Raw genomic sequence first — 7,611 nt, forward strand, 5'->3', positions numbered from 1 at the left:
GCTTAGCATCCAATTGTTTGCCTTTATGTGACATGGTGATGGTATGTCATCTTTGCATTCCATCTTCATGGTTTGTGAGTCGGTTAGTAGTGTGTACATTTTGTATGCTTGTTTAACTACTATGATCGATACGATGATATATCTTCATATCACATGTCTTCTCAGCATGCTCATTGCATTCGATATATGCTATCCTTCGTTGAATCTTTCGGTGAATCCGTGTCTCATGGTTTTTGTTTTCTCCTCGGGATGTCAGGCGGTACTAGAAGTGGTGCTGGCCGTGGTCGTGGTCATGGCCGTGGCAATGGTCGTGGAGATGGCCACGAGGAGAATCCTGACCTTCCTCCTCCTCCTTCTATGGTCCAACTTATGGCCATGTATGAAGCCAATCGCGCAGACAACATTAGGCTCCTTGAAAGGATTGAGCGTAATACAGCTCAGCGTCATGAGGAACAAGTGGGGATCCGAAGCTTCATCCGCCTCACCCCACCAGTGTTCAGTTATTCCACTGAGCCACTTGATGCTGACTACTGGCTCCGTACCATTGAGCGCAAGCTTGAGGTTGCCCACGCTGCTCAAGCAGATTGGGTGAACTTTGCCACCTACCATCTTGAAGGAGCTGCTGGTTCATGGTGGGAAAACTTTCTGTTGATGCAGCCTGCTGGTCATGTCGTGACTTGGCAAGAGTTCAAAGCTGCTTTCCGTGCATATCATATCCCAGAGGGTCTGATGGATGAGAAAAGAGAAGAGTTTCTGAAGCTGACGCAGGGCAGTGGTTCTATCTGTGACTATCAAGGTAATTTCTATCGCCTTGCATGCTATGCTCCTGAAGAAACTTCCACTGATGCCAAGAAGCAAGCCTTGTTCCGCAAGGGACTTGATCCTGACCTTCGCCGAGATCTTCATCTCCTGGACTTCCCAACTCTGCCAAGATCTTGTCAACAAGGCTATGAAGGCAGAAAGAGGAAAGGTGGAGTATGAGGAAACTCGCAAGCGTACTCGAGATACTTCCCAGTCTTCTGGATCAGGCAATCAGCGCCACCGTGTTTTCATTCCATACAGTGTTGTGCCTCGTTCTCCTAATGCACCAAAGCCTTCTGGTTATGCTCCTCGCCCACAAGCTCCAAACAATGCCGGCGGAACCAACTATCGTCCCGCTATGGGTACTCCAGGCAGTGGTGCGTGCTTCACTTGTGGTCAACCCGGTCACTACATGAAGGAGTGCCCCCACAATACTTCTGTTCGTGGTGCTCCACCACCAAAGAAGTTTACTAAACCTCCAGTTGCTGGTCATGGTCGTCTGACCCATGTCACTGCTGAAGAAGCTGAAGCAGATCCAAGTGTCATAATGGGTACGCTTCGAATCAACTCCTTTATAGCTACAGTTCTGTTTGATTCTGGAGCATCACATTCATTCATATCCAAAGAGTTTGCTCAACTGCATGAGATTCCTTTTGAAGTTATGTCTACCCCTCTTATGGTTCATTCCCCTGGTTCTAGTTGGTATACCGCTATGGTTAGTCGTGGGAATAAAATCGAGATTGGATATCTTCTTTTTCCGATTCCCCTCATTTCCCTCAAGTCAACCGACATTGATATCATTTTGGGCATGGATTGGCTAGCTAAATATCAGGCTGTCATTGATTGTGGAGCCAGGTCTCTTACTCTGACCGATCTTTCCGGAAGCTCCATTCTGTATTGGTCTTCGGCAGCAACATCTCCATCAGCAGTACATATTCACGATGCTGAGTTGTATTCCCTTGATGTCTTACCTCCGCTTGAAATTTCTGATGTTCCGGTGGTTTGTGACTTCCCTGATGTCTTTCCGGAAGAATTACCTGGCATGCCACCTGATCGAAGCGTGGAGTTTGTCATCGAGCTGGTTCCTGGAACTGCTCCGTATCTCGACGTCCTTATCGTATGCCTCGAGAAGAGTTGGTTGAGCTGAAGAAGCGAGTTGGAAGAGTTAGAAGGGAAAAGATACATTCAACCTAGTACTTCTTCTTGGGGATGTCCCGCACTCTTTGTCAAGAAGAGGGATACCAATGTTCCGCGTCCGGTTGTTGATTACCGGCCGCTCAACGCGATAACCATCAAGAACAAGTATCCTCTACCTCGAATCAATGATCTTTTTGATCAATTGAGTGGTGCCACAGATCTTTTCTAAGATGGATTTGAGATCGAGGCTACCATCAAATCAAAATCCGAACGGAGGACATTCCAAAAACGGCGTTCATGACTCGTTATGGTCTTTACGAGTACACCGTCATGTCCTTTGGTCTCACAAATGCTCCAGCCACTTTTATGCGGCTCATGAACTCAGTGTTTATGGAGTATCTTGACAAATTCGTCATTATCTACATTGATGATATTCTGGTCTACTCCAAAACCGAAGAAGAACACACCGAACACTTGCGTTTGGTGCCGACAAAGCTTCGTGAACACCGTCTCTATGCCAAGTTTTCTAAATGTGAGTTCGGCTGCAAGAGCTCATCTTTCTTGGCCATGTGGTCTCCGCAAAAGGTGTTGCGGTCATTCCGGATAAAGTTCAATCCGTTCTTGATTGGAAGACTCCTAAGTCAGCCAAAGAGATTCGGAGTTTTCTTGGATTGGCGGGTTATTACCGTCGATACATCGAGAATTTCTCCAAGATTGCCAAACCAATGACTGATCTTCTGAAGAAAGATAAGAAGTTTGAGTGGTCAGAAAAGGCTGAAGAAAGTTTTCAGACACTGAAAGTAAAGCTGACTACCGCTCCGGTACTTGTCCTTCCAGACACAAGCAAAGACTTTGTCATCTTCTGTGATGCCTCTCTTCAAGGGCTCGGATGTGTGTTGATGCAAGATGGCCATGTAGTGGCCTATGCCTCTCGACAGTTGAAGCCACATGAGCTCAATTATCCAACTCATGATCTAGAGCTTGCAGCTGTGGTCCATGCTCTTAAGCAATGGCGACCCTACCTTTACGGTAATCGTTGCGAGTTGTACTCGGATCATCAAAGCCTGAAGTATCTCTTTACCCAACCAGATCTGAATCTCAGGCGGACAAGATGGTTGGAACTCATCAAGGACTATGATTTGGGTCTTAACTATCAGCCCGGCAAGGCCAACGTCGTTGCCGACGCGCTAAGTCGGAAGTCATATTGCAACAATCTGATGATCAAGCAATATCAACCTGCCCTCCATGAGGAATTTGCACGACTCAATCTTGAAGTTGTTCCTCAGGGATACCTTGCTAACTTAGAGGTGAAACCCTCTCTTGAAGACCAGATCAAAGCCGCTCAGAAGCGTGATTTGGGTATCACTAAGATCAAAGAGAACATTGCTAGCGGAGATGCTAAATGTTTCTCCGTCAACGATCAAGGTGTTGTATACTTTGGTAACCGCTTGGTGGTGCCGAAGAAAAAGAACCTGAGAGAGCTTATCCTTCGAGAAGCTCATGAGTCTCCTCTATCTATTCATCCTGGAAGTACAAAGATGTATCAGGATCTTCGCCAAAGGTTTTGGTGGACCCGGATGAAAAGAGAAATTGATCGATTCGTAGCTGAATGCGATGTTTGTCGTCGTGTAAAAGCTGAGCATCAAAGACCAGCTGGTACTCTTCAACCTCTATCTACTCCTGAATGGAAATGGGATGAAATTGGTATGGATTTCATTACTCGGACTTCCCAAAACTCAGAAAGGAAGCAATGCTATATGGGTAATTGTTGATCGCCTATCCAAGGTTGCTCACTTCCTTCCTATCCGAGAAGACATTACTTGCTAGCAAGTTAGCGGATCTATATGTTTCTCGAATAGTATCTCTTCATGGTGTTCCAAAGAAGATTATCTACGACCGAGGAAGCTTGTTTACTTCCAAGTTCGGGCTAGTTTCCAACAAGCTATGGGAACTCGTGTTTCCTTCAGCACGGCCTATCATCCTCAAACTGGTGGTCAAACCGAAAGGGTGAATCAAATCCTTGAAGACATGCTCAGGGCCTGTGTTATATCCTTTGGCAAGAATTGGGAAAAGTGCCTTCCATTTGCTGAATTCTCCTATAACAACGAGTTTCCAATCTAGCCTGGGCATGGCGCCTTTTGAAGCTCTTTATGGACGGAAATGTCGAACCCCTCTGAATTGGTCAGAAACCGGTGAAAGACAGTTCTTTGGACCGGACATGATCAAGGAAGCAGAAGATCAAGTTGGCATTATCCGAGAACGTTTGAAAGCTGCTCAGTCTCGTCAAAAGAGCAATTATGATCGTCATCATCAAGAAGTTCGCTATGAAGTTGGCGAGCAAGCTTATCTTCGAGTCACTCCTTTAAGAGGTGTCCATCGTTTCGGTATAAAAGGCAAACTAGCTCCTCGCTATGTTGGTCCTTTCCGCATCCTTGCTAAACGAGGTGCACTTGCCTACAAGTTGGAACTTCCTCCAACTTTTCACCGAAGTTCATGACGTCTTCCATGTCTCCCAACTCAAACGTTGCTTCAAAGATCCCATCCGTGGTGTTGATCACGAAACACTTGATCTCCAAGAGGATCTGACCTATCGAGAGTATCCTGTTCGTATCCTTGATGAAGCTGAGCGTAAAACTCGGCGTCAAACCATCAAATTCCTGAAAGTTCAGTGGTCTCATCACTCTGAGTCAGAAGCAACCTGGGAACGAGAAGATCGTCTCCGATCTGAGTACCCTGCCTTCTTTTCTAAAATTTAGGAATCTCGGGGACGAGATTCTTGTAAGGGGGGTAGAGTTGTAACAGAACCACTTTGTTAATCAAATAAATGTTGTTAGTTGCTCATAAGCATGCATGCATTTGCATTTAAAATTTGAGAAATCTTGCACTGAAATGCTTTGAAACATTGTTCCAAATGTTGTATTTTGCTCTAACAAATTTTTGATGCAAAAAGCCCCATAAGATTTGGTCAAAATACCCCAAATATCCTAAATCTTGCCCTGTTTTAAAATTCCTAGGAAACCCCAGAAGTACAGGGGGGTTTTCACAAAACCGCCCCTTGTCTTCTTCCCCCACGCACGCAGCCGGCAGCGCGCACCGTCAGCCGCCGTGGCCGTGGATGGCGCCGGCGGCCCGGATGCCTCCCGCCGCCCCTGGCCCCTTTAAAAACCTCGCCGCCGCCGGAGAGCAAACCCTAGCACGCGCTTTTCTTCCCTCTCCTCCTCTCTGAGCCGCGCGCCACCAAACCCTAGCCGGCCAGAGCTCCTCCTCGCCGCCGTTCCGCGCCGCCCCAAGCTTGGCCGCCACCGCCGTTCGCTCCGCCTCGACGCCGTCTACCTCCTCCACCTCGCAGCTACCGCCGGGGAGCTCCCAATCGGCCCAATCGACGGGAGCCCGACCCGCCGGCCTCCGCCGCTCGCCGGAGCTCCGAGCCTCCCCTCGCCTCGCCGTCGACACGAGGAGCTTCGCGGTGAGCTCTGAGTCGCTCTGGTGCCCTTCTCCTCGCCAATTTCTGCCCGTAGCGGCCCGGCATCGTGCGCCGCGCGTGCTGTCGGGCGAGCTCGCCGCCGGCGGCGTTCCGACGACCGTTAGCGGGCGGCGCCGCTACCATTTGGTCCCCGCGTCGAGCTGAGTCGATTGCCCCCGCGCACGCGCCCGAATTTGGCCTCCATCGGCCGATTGCTGCGGCACCTGAGAGCTCAAGGTCGTGCGCGACGTCAGCATGACGTCGGCATGACGCAATAAATCTTTTTCTATTTACGTTTAATTTCAGTAATTGTTTAATAATTCATATTAATTCAGAAAAATACAAATTTATATATCATTTCGATCAGAAAAACATTTCCTATTCGTTTATACATGTCTCATACATGTTTGAACCCATTAAATGTGGAGCTTAGTAGAAAACCCTAATACACCCCTCTCATATGGCGGTGTCCGATGTCGGAACCCCCTTTAATCTGACGATGCACCTAGGGTTGCTCAATTCCATTCACATGACATGTCATTCATATTGTATGCGCATTGCATTATGCCATGTCGTGAATGTTTGTTTCCCTTTCCGGTATTTGGTTCTTCGCGATAGGATGCGAGCCGGAATCCGACATCAACGCCACTAGAAGAACAGTACTCATCCGTCGAGGGACAAGGCAAGCCCTAACCTGGTTCATATATGATTTTGAAATGTTTTATCTGTGGTTCCTACATATCGCATACGATTCAAGCTGTCTTTTATCGATAGATAGAGTTATCCCTATCTGTTGCATGTCCGACCTTTGTAGCCTCGATACCTCGATCCACTTGCTCCTAGCATAACTAGGTTTGGCATGTGTGCGTCGCGAGAGCCTTTATCTCTTTATGCTTAGCCATGCTTAGTTTGTTACGCTTCTACTCCGGTCTTCGGACTGGAGCCATACAATGAAATGAAACTAGCATGACGAGGTTGACGTGGTAAGTATAGAGATGTTGTTAAACATGATTAAAGGCTCGGACGAGAGGCCACATTGGGATGTGGTGGGTTGTTTCGTTTACGCCGACCCTAGGAACCGAGTTCTCGCCTCTTGAACCAAGATCGAGCGTACAACCACACGAGGCCCTATTATGGTACCCTCTCGACTCACTAACTTGCCTAGTAGATTCCATGAGTCACATAGTTTGCGCGTTACCTGGTCATATGCATTGCATTTTGCTTGGGGGTTAAAGGTACATAACGGGTAGGTAAGCGTGGCCGTGGTGGCTGGGGGTTGCGGCCTCTGGGGAAACCCACCTCGCCTCACATCGTTAAGGACCGACTTCGGGACTTGACCCGTTACGGCGGAACAATCCTTAGCGCGTGACTCATGGTCTCGGCGACAACAAGGTAAAGGTCGTGGTCAACCACCCTCTGCCGGCTTTCCAAGGAAGAGAGCTTATACGTTGGCACTAAGAGTCGGTTGGCGCGTGTGGGTAAAGTTGTGCACCCCTGCAGGGGTTAAATCTTTTCGAAAAGCCGTGTCCACGGTTATGGACGACTTGGGAATGGATTCGTGATCATAGACAACATGAACCTAATCGTAAAACTTGGCAATCAATGTGTGCTTACGGACACCTTCTTCGGGTGTTGAGGGGGTGATCCGAGGATAGTGGTTCGAGATGATGAAGATTGGTGGATACAATATGATGATCAATAGAGATAGAGATGTCGCTCTCTTATCCCCTTTCAAAGGTTCTGAGTAGTCGAGCTTCTCTTCTCTCTTATCTTACAAAGCAAAACTGGCTTTACGCAAAAGAAGATCTACCAGAAAGCCCGCATACCCGCTTTGCTAAAAGGTTGTACTAAGTCTTGCTGAGTCCCTGTACTCAGCTTTGCATGCTTTTGTTTCAGATGAAGTCGCTACAGCCGAAGGTGGTTTCTACGTTAACATCGATGGTTAGTTTGGAGTTCCCGAGCGGCGACCTGCGACTTATGGGCTGGGACGTCGCTTTATGTTATGGCTTCTTAAGCCCTTTGCTATCTTGTTATTTAGAATAACATAATTTGCTTCCGTTGCTTGTTGAATGTTGGGTCAGTGACCTCTGCGTGTAATAATTTGGATCTTACTCTGCTAAGAGTTGTAATATATTCTTTTGAGTCGTAGAGTCACTGTTGTGTTACCGATTCCCTCACTGTAGTCTCTCGAGCTCGAGGTTAGGCTTATG

Source organism: Lolium rigidum, chromosome 3 (genome assembly GCF_022539505.1).
Source record: "Lolium rigidum isolate FL_2022 chromosome 3, APGP_CSIRO_Lrig_0.1, whole genome shotgun sequence".
NCBI lineage: Eukaryota > Viridiplantae > Streptophyta > Magnoliopsida > Poales > Poaceae > Lolium > Lolium rigidum.